This window comes from Bos grunniens, chromosome 2, assembly GCF_055505025.1.
Source record: "Bos grunniens cultivar Pamir isolate PY7600 chromosome 2, Bosgru_T2T1.0, whole genome shotgun sequence".
Classification (NCBI taxonomy): domain Eukaryota; kingdom Metazoa; phylum Chordata; class Mammalia; order Artiodactyla; family Bovidae; genus Bos; species Bos grunniens.
Genome location: NC_141166.1, coordinates 7292929 through 7312746, shown reverse-complemented (window position 1 = coordinate 7312746; position 19818 = coordinate 7292929). Strand labels below are relative to the sequence as shown.

General features: G+C 42.5%; 1 protein-coding gene across 8 annotated transcripts in view; it reads left to right on the top strand.

Moving 5' to 3' along the window:
• LUZP1 (leucine zipper protein 1) overlaps positions 1–19818 on the top strand; it is a 103488-nt gene that overhangs the window by 39272 nt on the left and 44398 nt on the right. Inside the window, exon 1 of one of the 8 annotated variants that reach the window (XM_086327776.1) lies at positions 6266–6455. The exons of the other annotated variants lie outside the window; for them this stretch is intronic. The gene's annotated coding sequence lies outside the window, so the exon portion shown is untranslated. Of the gene's footprint in view, positions 1–6265; positions 6456–19818 lie in introns of those variants that run through there. 8 annotated transcript variants of the gene reach the window in all.

Here is a 19818-nt window from a genome sequence, read left to right as displayed (position 1 = left end):
TACATTTCATTGATCAAAAAAATGAGGTCATCTGACTGTCAGGGAGGGGATTCAGGTCTTTAGCTTATGATCAAGTATTGGATCATTGAGAACATCAGTCATGAACATGATAAATTAGGAAAGTAAGAAATTAGGATGATACCTCATCCTAATGCTGGTGCCTGGCTCATAGTAAGTACTTAAAATCTGTTGACTTAAAGATAAATGGAAGGGCGTGTGTACGCAATCATTTATTGAGTGATTCTAGTGCATTTAGTCCATTAGGTGCTGTGGGAGATAAAGACATAGAAAACAGTATTCACACTGTTGAGAACTACAGTATTAGCTGAGAGGAAGCTCTCTAGTTTTTTTTTTTTTTTTGGTTAATGTTTATTGACTGTTTTCCATGTGCTGGGTAGTTTTTTAGGCACTGGGATACAGTGGTGAACAAGACTGGCAAAGTTCTTGCCCTCGTGGAGTTTATATACTAGTTGGGAGAGATAAGCAGTAGACCTATGTCATCGAAATAATTTCAGATAGACATAAAGGAAAAGAAAATAGCTTGATACAGTAGGAAGTAATGGGAGGAAGGGAGTATACGTTTAACTAGGGTTGTCAGGAAGGCGTCCCGAGGAAATGACATTCGAACTGTGACTAGAATTGCAAGGAGGCAGCAGCCATGGGAATTTCTGGAATTAGAAGCAGAGGAAGCTGAAGGTACAAAGATCCTAAGGTTGTAATCGAGCTGGCCTTGGTGAGCAGCCAAGGAAGCCGGTGTGTAGGGAGCAGAGAGGGATCAGAGAGAGTGTTGGAAGAATATGATAGGAGATGAAGGCAATGACCACATTGTGTAGGGTTTTTATTTTAAGTGATAGGAAACCATTGAGAAATACAAATTGTACTGTTTAAAATAACTGAAAGATTTAGGTCATTGATAATGGCCTGATTTTAATATTAACTTGATATATCCTGAGGATACTGCCCTCTACTTTCCTTTATTGAAAAACTCTTACATTTATAACATGGTACTGGTGGAAATGCAAAGAAGCAATAAGTCCATACTGCATCTTAGTTGGACATTGTACTTACATTGTGGTTGGAGTAATAGGGTGTAAATGCAAAAAATATGTCTGTGTAGTGTATAAGAGAACAGTACATCTGTCATATATATGCTGAACAGCAGAAGGTGCTCAGGAAGGGAGGGGTTAAGGTACAGTGGGTGTGGGAGAGCTGCACTGAAGAGGTGGTATTGGATTTTTTCTTCAATAGATTTGACCCAGGTGGAGGTAATTCCAGGCAGGGGAAATGTCTGAGTAAAGATGTGATGTGAGCAATTGGTCCTTAGGAAATAATGAGTAGGTCACTCTTCTGGAGAAGGAAAAAGGTAGTGGCATGGGATAACAGACTAAGGAATTTAGACTGTGATCTGTTGTTGTAGTGGGCGTACCTCACAAATCTGATTTGTGCTTTAGTCACTTGTTTGCTGTTTATTCAACTAATATTTATGGTCTTCTGTTTGCACTTGTATTCTGTAAAATTGTAACAGCCTTGATCACTTGTAGATATAAAATTGAGTTGTGATTCTGGTACATAGATAGAGAAACATGCAGAAAAATGAATGAACCAGGGAAAAAATACTTTTAAGTGATCTTATTTCCATAGGCAAGTTTGATGGAGTGGGATTTGTATCACTAGTAAGTGCTGAAGAGTTAGTTATAGGATTTTATTGAGTGATGGATTGGGGGAAATGTTGGAACTATAAGAAGGCTGTGCCGATGTAAAAATATGTTGCAAGATTCCAAATCTCATTGTTATCTTTATATTCTGAATCTTGATAGAGCAATGGTTGTTAACATGTAAGGGGCTGAAAATAAGACAATGGTGAGCCTAATGATGAGACTTTCTTATCTTGTTCGTTATTTAAAATACAACCACAGGGGCTTCTCTGGTGGTCCAGTGGTTAAGAATCTGCCTTGCAATCAATGCAAGGGACACAGGTTCAAATCCTGGTTGGGAATTAAGAACCCACATGCAACTAAGTCTTCGTGACACAACTAGAGAGTCCGTGCACTGCAGTGGGAGATCCCGAATGACACGACGAAGATCCCATGGGCTGCAACTAAGACCCGACACAGCCAAATAAATAAATGTTAAAAAAATACAACCATGTGTAACAAACATGCAGTCCCAATAGCTCCTGATCTAATTGATTCCTTCCCTCTCCCTCCCCTTTTCCTTCTCCCTCTCCCCATATCTCCTACCCAAGCCCCACGGGCTTTAAAAAGGCATTTATCATTCCTTACCAATTGCATTGATGTCATTGATAAATGCACTTTATGGCATTAATTAGGACCATTGCTATAGTCTCTTATTTAATATTATTGAGAGTCTTGTATATTTTCTTTTTAGCTTATGGAGCACTGAGCCAATATAGGCATATGCTGATAGTGTTTATTGGCTTTCCTAAGAATTATAGCTTTCATGGCTGGAAGAAATCATCTGGACTCTTTTTTCCACTGCATTTTATAGATCTGACAACTGTTGTTCCTTATCCGGAAGGAGGGAATTATTATTTGGATATAGAGGAGCCTGTCTCTCCCCTCTGTGCATTGTAATGAAGTCATTGTTCATCCTTCTCAAAACATAGCAAGGTATTGATGTTCACATCCTAGTTCTCTGTTATTAAAATGGCAGCCGAAGAGATAAGACTTAGACATAAAAAGATTAACAGTGGGTAAGAGCCATGAAAGAGTTAGTTGCTCAGTCATGTCCAACTCTTTGCAATCCCATGGACTGTAGCCCACCAGGCTCTTCTGTCCATGGAATTCTGCAGGCAAGAATGCTGGAGTGGGTAGACATTCCCTTCTCCAGAGGATCTGTCCAACCTGGGGATCGAACCCGGTCTCCTGCATTGCAGGCAGATTCTTTACTGTCTGAGCCACCAGGAAAGCCCAAGACTTAGATATAAAAAGATTAATAATGGGTAAGCCATATCCTTTCTTTATTAAGGATAAACTAGTTGGAGTTTAGGACATTTACCTCTTTCTGCACTCCAGCTATAGTGGGACTTTTAATAATGCTGGCCTTATTGGTTAATAGTCTTATTTATATCACGTGTTTATCCTGTCATCAGGTTCAAATTATACTAGTAATTATCTTTGTATAACATGTTTTATATATATATGTATAACATAATATGAAGCAGGGCAAAGGCTAAGAGAGTTTTGCTAAGAGAACAAACTGGTCATTGTAAACACCCTCTTCGAACAACACAAGAGAAGACTCTACACATGGACATCACCAGATGGCCAATACGGAAATCAGATTAATTATATTCTTTATAGCCAAAGATGGAGTTCTATACAGTCAGCAAAAACAAGACTGGGAGCTGACCGTGTCTCAGACCATAAACTCCTTATTGCCAAATTCAGACTTAAATTGAAGAAAGTAGGGAAAGCCACTAGAAAGCCACTGGAAAGCCATTCAGGTATGACCTAAATTAAATTCCTTACAATTATACAGTGGAAGTGACGAATAGATTCAAGGGATTAGATCTGATAGACAGAGTGCCTGAAGAACTATGGATGGAGGTTCCTGACGTTGTACAGGAGGCAGGGATCAAGACCATCCCCAAGGAAAAGAAATGCAAAAAGGCCAAATGGTTGTCTGAGGAGGCCTTACAAATAACTGAATAGAAGAGAAGCGAAAGGCAAAGAAGAAAAGGAAAGATATACCCAATTGAATGCAGAGTTCCAAAGAATAGCAAGGAGAGATAAGAAAGCCTTTCTCAGTGATCAATGTAAAGAAGTAGAGGAAAACATTAGAATGGGAAAGACTAGAGAACTCTTCAAGAAAATTAGAGATACTAAGGGAACATTTCATGCAAAGATGGGCACAATAAAGGACAGAAATGGTATGGATCTAACAGAAGCAGAAGATATTAAGAAGAGGTGGCAAGAATAGTCAGAAGAACTACAAGAAAGATCTTCAGGACCCAGATAATCACAATGGTGTGATCACTCACCTAGAGCCAGACATCCTGGAATGCAGTCAAGTGGTCCTTAGGAAGCATCACTACAAACAAAGCTAGTGGAGGTGATGGAATTCCAGTTGAGCTATTTCAGATCCTAAAAGATGATGCTGTGAAAGTGCTGCACTCAATATGCTAGCAAATTTGGAAAACTCAGCAGTGGCCACAGGCCTGGAAAAGGTCAGTTTTCATTCCAATCCCAAAGAAAGGCAATGCCAAAGAATTTTCAAACTACTGCACAATTGCACTCATCTCACACACTAGCAAAATAATGCTCAAAATTCTCTAAGCCAGGCTTCAGCAGTATGTGAACCATGAACTTCCAGATGTTCAAGCTGAATTTAGAAAAGGCAGGGAAACCAGAGAGCAAATTGCCAACATCCATCAGATCATCGAAAAAGCAAGAGAGTTTCAGAAAAACATCTACTTCTGCTTTATTGACTACGCCAAAGCCTTTGACTGTGTGGATCACAACAAACTGTGGAAAATTCTTAAACAGATGTGAATACCAGACCACCTGACCTGCCTCCTGAGAAATCTGTATGCAGGTCAGGAAGCAACAGAACTGGACATGGAACAACAGATTGGTTCCAGATTGGGAAAGGAGTACATCAAGGCTGTATATTGTCACCTTGCTTATTTAACTTATATGCAGAGTACGTCATGAGAAACGCTGGGCTGAATGAAGCACAAGCTGGAATTAAGATTGCCAGGAGAAATATCAATAACCTCAGATATGCAGATGACACTACCCTTATGGCAGAAAGCAAAGAATAACTAAAGAGCCTCTGGATGAAAGTGAAAGAGGAGAGTGAAAAAGTGAAAAAGCTGGCTTAAAACCCAACATTCAGAAAACAAAGATCATGGTATCTGGTTCCATCACTTCATGGCAAATAGATGGGGAAACAGTGACAGACTTTATTTTTGGGGGCTCCAAAATCACTGCAGATGGTGATTGCAGCCATGAAATTAAAAGATGCTTGCTCCTTGGAAGAAAAGTTATGACAAGGCAGCATATTAAAAAGCAGAGACATGACTTTACTGACAAAAGTCCATCTAGTCAAAACTTCGGTTTGTCTAGTAGTCATGTGTGGTTGTGAGAGTTGGGCTGTAAAGAAAGCTGAGTGCTGAAGAGTTGATGCTTTTGAACTGTGGTTTGGAGAAGACTCTTGAGAGTCCCTTGGACTGCAAGGAGATCCAATCAGTACATCCTAAAGGAGATCAGTCCTGAATATTCATTGGAAGGACTGATGGTGAAGCTGAAGCTCCAATACTTTGGCCACCTGATGTGAAGAGCTGACTCATTTGAAAAGACCCTGATGCCGGGAAAGACTGAAGGCAGGAGGAGAAGGGGACAACAGAGGATGAGATGTTTGGATGGCATCACCGACTCAATGAACATTGAGTAAACTCTGGGAGTTGTTTATGGTCAGGGAGGCCTGGCGTGCTGCAGTCCATGGGGTCGCAAAGAGTCAGACTCGACTGAGCAACTGAACTGAACATGTTACAGTTTTTGAAGTGTTTCTATAGGCATTATCATGTTTTCATTTTAGGGCACCATTGTTGGAGGGGCAAGAGAATTTGGAAAGTGCACTGCTTCTGTGATTTCACTTGCTTTATATACATTTCTCCATAGTAATGAATTATGTTTTGATTCCATTTTGGAGTAAATCCAATATTTTTATTTATTTAAGTTATTTGCTGTACTGGGTCTTACTTGCAGCACTCGGGATCTTTGATTTTTGTTCAGCATGTTGGCTCTTTTAGTTGTGGTATGCAGAATCTTTAGTAATGGCGTGTGGGATCTAGTTCCTTGACCAAGAATCAAACCGAGGCCCCCTACATTGGGAAGCTGAAGTCTTAGCCAGTTGGCCACCAGGGAAGCCCCAACCCAATATTTTTTAAACCGAAAAAGCTGTATTTTCCATTCCATTTTTAAAAATTATTCAAAGGGAATTGAATGAACTTGATAATTTTGGTTTTTAAAAGCTGAAGGACTGAAGAATTTCTTAGGTGATTTTTTGAGTTTGAATTAAAATATCCTATTTAACACTCATGGATTCGGGAAATGTGTATCACATGTCTTTTATGTGCCAGGCTCAGTACAGGGCGAGGGAGATATTAGTGTGTGTAGGTTGTGGGGAGGGGTGTGGTGGGGCCTAAGAGTCAAAGTGTTAGAATGAAAAAAGCAAGAATTTAAAGTCAAGTAGAGGGACTTCCCTTTTTGGTTATGGGTTTCATCCCTGGTTCCAAAAGATCCCACGTGCCTTTGGGCAACTAAGCCGGTGGGCCACAACTACTGAGCCTGCGCTCTAGAGCCTGTGAGCCATAACGAGAGAAGCCATCTCCTTGAGAAGCCCGTGCATGGCAGTGAAGAAGCTACGCTTCCACTTGCTGCAGCTAGAGAAGGCCCACACACAGCAACGAAGACCCTGCACAGCCCAAAGTAAGAAATACAGTAAAAAGTTGGGTAGACCTGCATTCAAATCCCAGCCTGCTACTTATTAGTTGCAAATTGCTTAACTTTTTAGTTGCAAATTGCTTAACTTCTTGGAATATCCATTTTCTAGTCTATAAATTGAGGATAGTAAGACCTATTCTGTAGGGTTTTGAATTAGGGTGATGTTTATAGGGCATATAAAGTATGTGCTCTGTAGGATATTGTTGCACATAATGGACGAACGTGTGGTGAGAGCTGAGTTTTGACAGAAAGTGTTTGGCTGACTTAATGTAATAGAGTAAGGTGATTTTGGCTGCCAGCATACTATGTTCTGCTTTGTCGAAACTTGCAGCTTTCACGTTGGTGTTTGCCAGCACTGTGTTTGACTTCTCACATGACAGGAGTCAAGTCATTCCTATGGAGTGTAAGTCATTTGGAAACATCTGTAGCCTAGACCTTTGAAAACTCTATTGTAGTTTAGCTGGAAAAAATCTCACATTACCATTGGGTAATGAAAGTCACATGATGGGGAGCCTCCCTGGGCTGACACCTAGATTCAGTTTTCTGAATGATGTAACCATTGAAAGGAAGAAGAATTATCACCCAGGCTGTAAAGTCCTGTGACCGTGAGTAAATCGAATAGGATGAAAGACCAAGAACCTGCTTTGTTTTCTGAAATGGTGCTGTTTTATAAACATTTATTGAGTACCTACTATATGCTAGGCACTGTTCTGGTGCAGGGAATACAGTGGAGGGAGGGCACCCCCTTTTCTAATAGAGCTTACCTTCCAATGAGGAAGAGTGTAAATAAATGTTAAATATAAAGTGCAGTGAATCTTAGGTGATGCTAAGTACTGTCGAGAGAAATAAAGCAGGAGAAACAGGTTGCAGGTTAGAGAAGGGGTGCCTATTTTCAGATAGGATCTCTTTTTTTTAGAGACTTTTACAATTGATTTATTATTTATTTATTTTGTTGGATCTTAGCTGTGACATGTGGGATATAGTTCCCTGACCAGGGATTGAACCAAGGCCCCCTGCAATGGGATTTCAGAGTCTGGACCGGCAGGGAAGTCCCAGGTTTAGATAGGGTGTCATGGAAGACTTCCTGGAGAGGTCTCAGAATGAAGCCAGTGAGTGACCCTCTACGATATGGAGCGAGGCTCTTTGATATAAGGAGTGGAAGTAGCACTGACTTGAGAAGTTGCTTTAGGAGCTCGAAGGTAAAATGACCTTAAGTGATTGAAATCAACCCGTATTTATTCTCAAGAACCTGTTCAAGGGAAGGAGCAGGTTTAGTTCTATTGAAAATCAGCCTGCATGCTGTCTTTGGAATATATATTGTAGGTTGTACCACTTAAAAAAATGTACACTTTGGTGTCTAGGAAACCTAACAATTCCCCCCACTGCCCCCCCAATAGTATTTTTAAAAGTATAGTGTTCGTATCATCTGAATCTGGATACAAATGGGAACAGACAATAGAAATTGGACCTCCACAACAGGTCCAATTAACCAGAGTTTATGTGGATGATACTTGGGAATTTGCAATTTTAACAAGTAATTCCATATCCATACTGAAATTTGAAAATTACTGTTCGTTACCTTGTTGATAGGAATCATCTTTATTTCCGGCTTAGTGGGTGGGTAGGCAAGTCCTTGCTTAGTTAAGATTCATTACTTTTCATAATTTATGCTGGAGTTTCCGTTTCCTTTTATATTGATTTAATTCTTGTCAGATCTCTGATAGACTATAACTTCCATATTAAGATATGTTGATGAGAGAGCAGAAAATGAAACTCTTTTCCTCTTTGCTTATATTTTTTGGCATTTTCACCATCAGCCACATTGCTGGGAAGGAGCACCCACTGAGCAAGGAGAACACTGAGTTGGCTATGTAGACTGATATGATTTAGAACAAAGCTTGCTTACACTCAATAGTGTTTTCAGTTTCTATTAATTGAACATTAGAGTTTTTACAATTTTATTTGGTTGCGTTGGGGCTTAGTTGCATCATGTAGGATCTTTCGTTGTGGTGCGTGGACTCTAGTTGTGGAATGTGGGCTTAGTTGCTCTGAGGCACGTGGGATCTTAGTTCCCTGTGCAGGGATCGAACCCATGTCCCCTGCATCACAAAGATTATTCTTAGCTGCTGGACCACTGGGGAAGTCCCTCTAATTATTTATTTGTGATTAAAGTTTTTTTAGAATTTCTTTCATAGGTCTTTAAATCTCTAATATGCAAAATGCTGAATGAAAGAGAAAAACAGAGTGAGGATATTGAGAAAGTGTTTAATACGTCTAATGGTAGACACTCAATAAATAGGGTTTCGCTGGTGGTTCAAACAGTAAAGAATCTGCCTGCGATGTGGGAGACCCAGGTTCTTTCCCTGGGTTAGGAAGATTCCCTGGAGAAGGAATGGCAACCCACTTCAGTATTTTTTCCTGGAGAATCCCTTGGACAGAGGACCCTGGCTGGCTACAGGCTTTTAGAAGTCGTCTTTTAAAAATATGCCCTCTTCCCCCAGAGGATTTTATTGTTGTGTTTAAGGGTTCTTGTAGCTGTTCCATCCCTGTGTTTGGCTGATTTTTAAAAACATTCGTGTGGGTACCCGGCTGAGCCAGGTCTTGGTTGTGGCGTGTGGAATCATCAGTCTTCATCACAGCCCGCATGCTCTTTAGTTGCGCCACATGGGATCTAGGTCCCTGACCAGGGATCGAACCTGGCTCCCCTGCATTGGCGTGCTTAGCCACTGGACCACCAGGGAAGGCCCTTGGTTGATTTTTGACTTTGCCCATCCAGTGATGAGGAGGCCCTATTAGTGTGTGAATGGCAGTACATATTGTGGCTTTTAGTAAAAATTCCCCAGTGGCTCAGTGGTAAAGAATCCACCTGATGGTGCAGGAGATGCAGGAGACGCAGGTTTGATCCCTGGATTGGGAAGATCCCTTGAAAGAGGAATTGGCAATCCACTCCAGTATTCTTGCCTGGGAAATCCCATAGACAGGAGCTTGACAGGCTACAGTCCAAAGGGTTGCAAAGAGCTGGATGTGACTGAGCACAGAGCACAGAGCATGGAAATTTAATATTTAAGAGACAAGCTCTTAAAGGCGTTTGGAGGAGCAGTAACTGGCCCTGCGAATTGTCCTGCTCCAGCAGCAGAGGAGAGTTCTCAGAGTTGGTCTCTGTTGGGCACCTTTTTTTTCCTTTCCTTCCCCGTAGCCACTTGACTCCCATAAACTCAGTCTTCAGCAGAGGTATGGTGTGGCGTAAGAGTCCTGAGTTGGGAGTCTGGACACCTAGGTCTTAGGTTCAACTTTGCTCCAAGCCTCTTATTTCCTTTCCTTTGGCCTTATTTTTCCCATTTTTAAAATGAAAATCAGGAAATTCCTTGGCAGTCCAGGAGTTAGGACTCTGCAATTCCACTGCAGGGGTCCGGGTTCCATTCCTGGTTGGGGAGCTAAGATCCTGCACGCCACACAGCACAGCCAAAAAATAAATAAAGTGAAAATCAGGACTGGATAATTGACCCCCAGAGGTCTTTCCAGCTCTGATAGTTCTTTGATTTCATGAATCCTAGAAGGGCCACAACTTGTACTTTGCTCTCACAACATAGGATTTTGCATTGGAACTTTACCACAGTGAAGGCTTTTTTTTTTGGTTTTTTTCAGGAATAATGTTTCTGAGAGTATACATTTTATAGATAAGCTAGTTTTTGTTTTGTTTTAAAGAGATATGTGCATGCTAAGTCGCTTAGGTCGTGTCCGATTCTTTTTGACCCCATGGACTGTAGCCCACCAGGCTGCTCTGTCCATGGGATTCTCCAGGCAAGAATACAGGAGTGGGTGGCTGTGCCCTCCTCCAAGGGATCTTCCCAACCCAGGGATCAAACTTGGCATCTCTTAACATTTACGCACTGGCAGGTGGGTTCTTTACCACTAGTGCCATCTGGGAAGAGATAGTAAAAGGTTAAAAATAGGAGTTAGAGGACTTCCCTGGTGGTCCAGTGGTTAAGGATCCACTTGCCAGTTCAGGGGACTCAGGTTCCATCCTTGATCCAGGAGGATCCCACGTGCCGTGGAGCAACTAAGCCCACATGCCACAACTACTGAGCTTGTGCTCTAGGCGTAGCTACTAAGCCCACATGCTGCAGCTGCTGAAGCCCGCATGCCTAGAGCCAGAGCTCCACGAGAGAAGCCACCGCAGTAGGAAGCCTGAGCCCTGCGGTGAAGAGTAGCCCCACTTACTACAGCTAGAGAAAGCCCTCTCGCAGCAACAGAGACCCAACACAACCAAAAACAAATAAAAAAATAGAGAAGACTTAAAAGTTGGATCTTTGGAAAGTAACTGTTGTGCAACAACAGATGCTTTGTTAGGTCCATAGAGGGTGGCTGAGTATTGTGGCGTTCTCCTGATGCTATTGCAGGGAAAATGGGGCCATAAGGAAGTTCAAAGTCCATGTTAGTTTCCATCTCTAGAAAAGGCTTCCCTGATATCAGGGCTTCACGGATAGCTCAGCTGGTAAAGAATCCTCCTGCAATGCAGGAGTCCCCGATTTGATTCCTGGGTCAGGAAGATACCCTGGAGAAGGGATAGGCTACCCACTCCAGTATTCTTGGGCTTCCCTGTAGCTCCACTGATAAAGAAGCCACCTGCAATGCAGGAGACCTGGGTTCGATCCCTGGTTTGGGAAGATTCCCTGGAGAAGGGAAAGGCAACCCACTCCAGTATTCTGGCCTGGAAAATTCCATGGACTGTATGGTCCATGGGGTTACAAAGAGTCGGACATGACTGAGCAACTTTCACTTGGAAAAGGAGTGCTGGTTTATCTCCAGGACAGGAGAGGAGGAGAGCTCCTGATGATTCGAGCCCCTCTCTCGGCACTTTGTAGTTCCCTGGTAGCTCAGTTGGTAAAGATTCTGCCTGCAGTGCAGGTAACCTGGGCTTGATTTCTGGGTTGGAAAAATCCCCTGGAGAAGGAAGTGGCAATCCATTCTAGTATTCTTGCCTGGGAAATGCCATGGACAGAGGAGCCTGGCGGGCTACAGCCAGATGTGACTTAGCGACTAAACCACCACCACTCAGCACTTTATGACTAGAAAGTCTGTAGTTTAACCCTGACTTGTTTGGTTTAAGTTATGGAAGTTTGTTTCCCCTAAAAATGTCATTTCAACCTAGGACAGACTAATGGTTCTTGTGGGATACTCAGGGCTCTTTGGGTATGCATTTGTCCCCAGAGGAGTCTTGATGGCTATGTTGTCAGATGATAAGGTACAGCCTTACTCTGTGCTGGAAACCATTCACCCTTAAGCTTTATTTTTCTAAGTGGGTGGAGTTCCTTCCATTTCTGCCTGAATGAAAAGCATGTACCAACTTCCTGATCATGCCCTGTCTTGTCCTTCATTTTTTCTTTGCTTTTCATTACTAGCTGCAGCTCAGCCCATCGTCCATTTGTGGCTCAACACCAGGCAGGGGCCACAAAGCTTTGTACATGCTTGTTGTTAGAAAAGAAACTTTAAAAGCTTGAGTTGGAAAAAGGGTTTAGGTCTCTTGCTGCAGTCACAAGGTTAGGATGAAGAGAGAAGCTGGAGGACATGGGGAGACTTGGATCTAGTAAAACACTCTGGATGAAGGATTTGAGGACATGGAATTTTGGGTTGCTGACAGGGCAAAAATAGTTGAGGAATGCTCCCGATTTGATAAATAGGTTATTTTTAGTTTGCTGAAAAAGTAATTTAATCAGTGTAGTGGAATCTTGCAGTTGTGTTTGTAACCTAAACTAATCGGCTTAGGTTGTGCCAGAAAAGTGTCAGGTGGCAGGCTCATTTCCTCCTCACTTCTAGTGTTGCCAGGTTTAACTCCTACAGTCCTGTGTCTGGACTTCAGGACAGTGGTTGTTGGGTGGAACCAGGGGGAGGGACAGCTACTGCTGATCTAGCTGCTAGTAGAGGAGAGAGAATTGTGAGGTAGCTTCCTGCCCTAATGCAAGCTCCTGGGCTATGGAGTGTCTGCTGTGGGTGGCATGCAGTGCTTAAAACCAGTGATTCCTTGTGAGACCCCCAACTATGACTTTGGGTGGGACTGACTTAGAATCCAACTTGTTTTTTTCCCAATTTGGCATTCTGTTTCCATTTCTCTGGTTCTTGGTTACTTATCCTGCTTTAAATGATTTTTAATGGATTTTGAGCTCTCAGTTATCATTCACTCAGTTCATTGTTATCGAGTTCCCACTCAAATGTGTGCCTGGGTTCATTGCAGGTGCCGTGTCCTTTCGTGTTTGTTTTTTAGAGACTAGATTTTATTTGTTATTCTGTTTAGAATGTCAACTTTCTAATTACTTAAAAGTATTTAATATCTTAAGTAATTTTAAAAAGTTTAAATTTTTAATTTTGGGAAAGGCAGTTTATGTAAATTACAAGGTCAGAAAAACATGGTCCACTTTTGGTTTGGGTACTGTGTGCTCATTTATAGGAGACAGACCTTCCTAACTGGAATAGGTGACCTTTGCTCTTGAAGAATTTGCTGTAGTGAGGAGAAAACGTAGACAGTACAAATTGTTGAAGAAAATATAAAAACAAGTACAGCCTAAATCCGCTGTGCATCGCTGCCTGGTTGCTGCAGGGGTGTTGGCTAGTAGGTTTACACCTCCATGCGGAGCAAGTTTTGCTCTTATCCCTTTAGCTTTACACACAAGGACATTAGCAAGAAGCTTTTGAGTATGGCTGTTTGTAGACATGAGATTTTTCTCCTTAGACTTGATTTATTTTTTCTTAAAACATAAAAATAATCCATATAACTGATTCTCATAAGGGACAAGGAAAATTTAGAAGATAGTCAGCTCCATAAAGCAAAAGCAGCTAGGGGACTGATACCGCGCTCGTTTGGAGAGGCCCGGGGAGCAGAGTGGTGATGCTCCTGTTTTTCCTCCTTCCGGGCACTGAAGAAAGAGGCCACATAAGGCCTCTTTTGTTGATTTCAGTTTACCTTGGGTTAGAGAATTAAGATAAGAGCCTCAGTTTGCTCATTATAGTAAATGGATTTGATAATAACCTCCTTATAGACTTGTTATGAGGACTAATTGAGATTATGGAAGTGAAAGTACTTTGAACTATGAAATAAGGTATAAATATTAGAAATTATTAGGTATATTATTTGGGGGGAGGAGGAGTCCTGGACTTTTGAGGCCTTCTGGTAGGACATTGCTAGGGAGCCTTTGGGTTATTTTAGAATCTGGACTTTCTTTAGTTGGTATCAATAAGGAAAATAATATTATTCAGTGTTTTTTGAAAGGGGTCTATATGCGGGAGATGAATCATTCTTATAAGTCTAGTGGTTACGATTCCTGGTTTTCATCCAGGTGGCCTGGGTTTGACTCCCAGTGTGGGAAGGAAGAACTTTTGGGGCTTGCCAGGTGTGCCAGCTATTGGTAAAATGCCTGCCAATGCAGGAGACATAAGAGACATGGGTTTGATCCCTGGGTTGGGAAGATCCTCTGGAGGAGGAAATGGCAACCCACTCCATTATTCTTGCTCAGAGAATCCCATGGACAGAGGAGCCTGGCGGGCTAGAGTCCATGGGGTTGCAGAGTCAGTCAGACACGACAGATTCTGAGCTATATAAGTACATGTATACTTACAAGAACAAAAGTACAGGCACTCATAATTTGCAGCTATTTAACTATTGAACATTTAATGAATTATTATTGTGTGCCAGATTCTATGCATATGCTTCGATTCAGAAACAAAATATATAATCTTGGCCTTTCAAGAGCTCTAGGTTTGGTGGGAGGAGATAAACCCACCAGTAGGTAATTACAGTACAGAATGATAAGTGCTATGCTAGAGATAAACCTAGGGTCCTTCAAAAAGGCTTGTTCTTACTCGATCCCTCTCACCTTCCTCTCCAAACTGCTTAAAAATTTAAGAGATCTTAGCAGGGCCTCGGAGAAGGCAATGGCAACCCGCCCCAGTACTCTTGCCCGGAAACTCCCATGGACGGAGGAGCTTAGGCTGCAGTCCGTGGGGTCTCAAAGAGTTGGACACGACTGAGCGACTTCACTTTCACGCATCGGAGAAGGAAATGGCAACCCACTCCAGTGTTCTTGCCTGGAGAATCCCAGGGACGGGGTAGCCTGGTGGGCTGCCGTCTATGGGGTCGCACAGAGTCACAGGGTCGCCACGACTGAAGCGACTTAGCAGCAGCAGCAGCGCGGCCTAGAGTAAGGAAGCAGTTTGTGGAAGGCCACGGCCATAGCTAGTCAGAAATGAAGCTGGAACTAGAATCTGAGTTGTCAGGCTCACTATCTCTTTCAGCTGTATTTTTTTTTTTTTTAGCTCTGTCAGCATTGACTTCGATTTTTCCTCCTTTGTTCTGAATTCTTACTTTTAAATTTCAAAAGTACCCCTCACCCACTCCCTGTACCACGATCTTTCCAAGCTTCAGTTTTGTTTTGTTTTTTTTTTAATTTTCTCACAGTTACTATTGAAATAGGATTAGGAAGACCCGGGAGTCTTAAGTTTGAGCTTGTTCAGGTGGATCCCGTAGTTGGTGATTGACAGGGAGGCCTGGCATGCTGTAGTCCATGGGGTCGCAAGGAGTTGGACACGACTGAGTGACTGAATTGTTGAGGTAGAAGAATGTTTCTTACCATTGGTCGCACATTAGGATTGCTCTTAGAGCTTTTATAAAATACGACACCTAAGATTCTGGTTTTTACTCCAATATTTGTTTGTTATTGAATATATCTACGCTGAAGTACACAAAAATACTCAATGATTTTTGTATTTGTAAGCAGTCATGTAAGGACTACTCACATCAAGATATGCACTGGATCAAAATACACAACATTTTCAAAACTCCAGAAGGCTCCCTCATGCTTCTTCCTTATCAATTGAGTGAGTGAAGTGAAGTTGCTCAGTCGTGTCCAACTCTTTGCGACCCCGTGGTCTGTAGTCCCCCAGGCTTCTCCGTCCATGGGATTCTCCAGGCAAGAATACTGGAGTGGGTTGCCATTTCCTTCTCCAGGGGATCTTCGCGACCCAGGGATCAAACCCAGGTCTCCTGCATTGCAGGCAGACGCTTTACCGTCTGAACTGAAGAGTTTAGAGGCTGTCAAATGGACATGACCTATAAAGGCAATTTTGATGGTTTTTACGTAGAAATGACCTCTAATGGAAGAGAACACAAATGGGAACTATTTGAGATACATTTCTGTGTAAAATGTAGTTTACACATAATTCAGCATTTTAAATGAGCACTCTGCAACCGAGACCAAATATCAACAAATCTACATAGGAACAAATGTTACTCCTGCTTTTCTCTTCTATATCAAATGTCCTGAAGACTTTGTGTCTCTCTGGAGCGAGGCCGAGTTTCTGAAGGCGCATTCCAGTATAAACATCGTCGATGGGGTAGAGAAGGACCCGGTCAGTTACATTGTACAGTCTCAGGGCCAGGTGGCTGGAGTAGAGGAATCCGCCTCCTCCTATATAAGGCGGGTAGATGCCAGTGTCAACAACTTCTGGGATGTAGTACTTGAGTTTCTTATCCCGATGAGGTCCAGCATTATGAATCACGTCACCAATAAACAAATCTTTGGCTTTGTTCCTGGATAAGCTATTCAAGTAATTCAGGAGATGATGGGTGTTCACAAAAACATCATCATTGCCCTTGAACACGAACTCAGCATTCGGGCAGGAAGTGCTCACCCACCTAATGCTTCTTCCTTATCAATTACTGGCTGCCTAAGTAATCACTTCCCTGTGGCTCAGATGGTAAAGAATCTGCCTGCAATGCAGGAGACCTGGGTTCGATCCCTGGGTCAGGAAGATTCCCTTGAGAAGTAAATGGCTACTCAACCCAGTATTCTTGCCTGGAGAATGCCATGGACAGAGAAACTTGGTGGGCTACAGTCCATGGGGCTGCAAAACGTAGGACACGACTGAGCGACTAACACGCTTTCAAGTAGTCACGTATTCTGACTTCTGTCATCATTGACTCTTTGCGACCCCATGAACCGCAGCACGCCAGGCCTCCCTGCCCATCACCAACTCCTGGAGTCCACCCAAACCCATGTCCATTGAGTAGGTGATGCCATCCAACCATCTCATCCTCTCTTGTCCCCTTCTCCTCCTGCCCTCAGTCTTTCCCAGCGTCAGAGTCTTTTCAAATGAGTCAGCTCTTCACATCAGGTGGCCAAAATATTGGAGTTTCAAGCTTTAGCACCAGTCCTTCCAATGATCTCCTTTAGGATGGACTGTTTGGATCTCCTTGCAGTGCAAGGGACTCTCAAGAGTCTTCTCCAACACCACAGTTCAAAAGCATCAATTCTTCTGTGCTCAGCTTTCTTTATAGTCCCTCTCACATCCATACATGACCACTGGAAAAACCGTAGCCTTGGCTAGACGGACCTTTGTTGACAAAGTAACGTCTCTGCTTTAAATATGGTGTCTAGGTTGGTCATAGCTTTCCTTCCAAGGAGTAAGCGTCTTTTAATTTCATGGCTGCAGTCACCATCTGCAGTGATTTTGGAGCCCAAACAAATAAAGTCAGCCACTGTTTCCACTGTTTCCCCATCTGTTTGCCATGAAATGATGGGACCGGATGCCATGATCTTAGTTTTCTGAATGTTGAGCTTTAAGCCAACTTTTTCACTCTCCTCTTTCACTTTCATCAAGAGGCTCTTTAGTTCTTCTTCACTTTCTGCCATAAGGGTGGTGTCATCCACGTATCTGAGGTCATTGATATTTCTCCCCACAATCTTGATTCCAGCTTGTGTTTCTTCCAGTCCAGCATTTCTCATGATGTACTCTGCATATAAGTTAAATAAGCAGGGTGACAATATACAGCCTTGACGTACTCCTTTTCCTATTTGGAACCAGTCTGTTGTTCCATGTCCAGTTCTAACTGTTGCTTCCTGATCTGCATACAGGTTTCTCAAGAGGCAGGTCAGATGGTCTGGTATTCCCATCTCTTTCAGAATTGTCCACAGTTGATTGTGATCCACACAGTCAAAGGCTTTGGCATAGTCAATAAAGCAGAAATAGATGTTTTTCTGGAACTCTCTTGCTTTTTCGACGATCCAGCGGATGTTGGCAATTTGATCTCTGGTTCCTCTGCCTTTTCTAAAACCATCTTGAACATCTGGAAGTTCACGGTTCATGTACTGCTAAAGCCTGGCTTGGAGAATTTTGAGCATTACTTTACTAGTGTCAATATGAACTTCAAAGATTGATTCTCCAACCTAAGAATCAGAGATTCTGACAAGAAAAAGCAGATACGATCTCTTCCTTGTTGAAGTTTTTTTGTGGGGAACTGTAGATCTGAGATTTTCTTTTTTAATTAGCTGAACAAAATTGAAGATTAGAAAATAGGTCATACCAGTTGAGATACTTGAGGTGTAATGAAAGAAAACTGTAAGGGATTAAAAAGTTAAATTTGCGCACAGCATAGGGAGCAAATGTTAAAATACTTATACTGGCCAGAGACTGATGTGCCCTAAGGGTGGACAAAGTAAAGTACAGCAGGTAATGGTTTCCTACATGAGGAAGCCCTAGGGTGGTTCCTCCTAGTTTTTGCCAGGTGGTTGGTTCAGTCACCAAGTTGTGTCTGACTCTCTGTAACCCCATGGACTTGCAGCACACCAGGCTTCCCTGTCCTTCACTATCTCCTGGAGTTTGCTCAAACTCATGTCCATTGAGTCAGTGATATCATCCAACCGTCTCATCCTCTGTTACTCCCTTCTCCTCCAGCCCTCGGTCTTTTGTAGCATCAGGGTTTTTTCTGGTGAGTCAGGTCTTTCTATCAGGTGGCCAAATTATTGGAGCTTCAGCTCCAGCATCAGTCCTTCTAGTGAATATTCAAGGTTGATTTCCTTTAGGATTGACTAGTTTGATCTCCGTGCAGTCCAAGGGACCAAGAGGCTTCTCCAGCACCACAGTTCAAACAGTTGTCTCAAGGACCTTCTAGCAGTTAGCCATCACATGACTCCACCCACCAGGGCTGCGTTGTTTAAATTATTTTAACTAACTCTTCAGCTGTAGGTGCTCAGTGGAGTTTTTGTGGGAAAGTGATAATGTAGGTCACTGGCATGGACTGAAATGTTAAATCCAGTTCAGGAAACCTGGGGAAGGTTAGAGCATAGGGTTTGAGGTGCTGTGGCCAAGATTATTGGAACTAGGAGGACCCTTGGGTTTTGGATTTTACCCATCTCTGCCTCTTTCTTAGGCTTTTTGTTACAGAGAGTTTCAAACTTAAACAAAAGGAAACTTCATAACAAACTCCCATGTACCCACACAGCTGCAAGAGTTATAAACTTATGGCCATCTTGTTTCATTTTTATAATTTATACCCTCATCCACTTGACCCCATCCTGTATTATTTTGAAACCCCATCCTGTATTATTTTGAAGCAAATTCCAGACATCATATCATTTCATCTGTAAGCATTTCGATGTGTATCTTTAAATAAAAGTTAACTTAAAAAAAAAAAAGTAATCTGGGAATTCCCTGGTGGTCCAATGGTTAGAATTCCATACTCTCATTGGCAAGGGCCTGGTTTCAGTCCCTGGTCTGGGCACTGAGACACACACCCCCGCCCGCCCCCCACCCAAACTGCACGGTGCAATCCAAAAAACAAACAAAAAAACCAACCAAGCAAACCCACATTTTTAATTTCATGTCAAAAAGTTAATAAGAATTCTTTAATATCATCGGATATCTAGTCATTCAACTTCTAATTATTTCATCAATGTAATGATTCTGTTTTGTTTTTTTTACAGTTTTAATGTGGTCCATACTTTGTGATTGATATGCCATTTAAGAATCTTTTAATCCATAGCTTCTTTCCACCCACCCACCCTGTTTTTGTTCTGTTTTTTTTTTTAATACCAGAGTGTCTTTGCTATATGTTGCCACATAACACAATTTAACAGCATAAAACAATATGCATTTATTATATCACAACTTCTGTGGGTTAGGAGCCTGGGCAGGGCTTAGCTGGGTCCCCTGCTTCAGGATCTCATCCAGGGCTGCAGTCAGGGTGTCCTCCAGGGCTGCAGTCACCTCATCATGTGCCAGCTTCAGAGTTCTCTCAGTGGTCATTGGCAGGATTCAATTCATTTGGGGTGTGGGACTGAGGACCTCAGTTCCTTGTTGATTGGTGGGTGGTTATGAGCATTCTGAGTCGCTTCAGTTGTGTCTGACTCTTTGTGAGCCTATGAACTGTAGCCCACCAGGCTCCTCTGTCCAAGGGAGTCTCCAGGCAAGAATGCTGGAATGGATTGCCATTTCCTTCTCCAGGTGATCTTCCTGACCCAAGAATCAAACCTGGGTCTCGTACATTGCAGGCAGACATTATACTTTCCACATGGGCCTC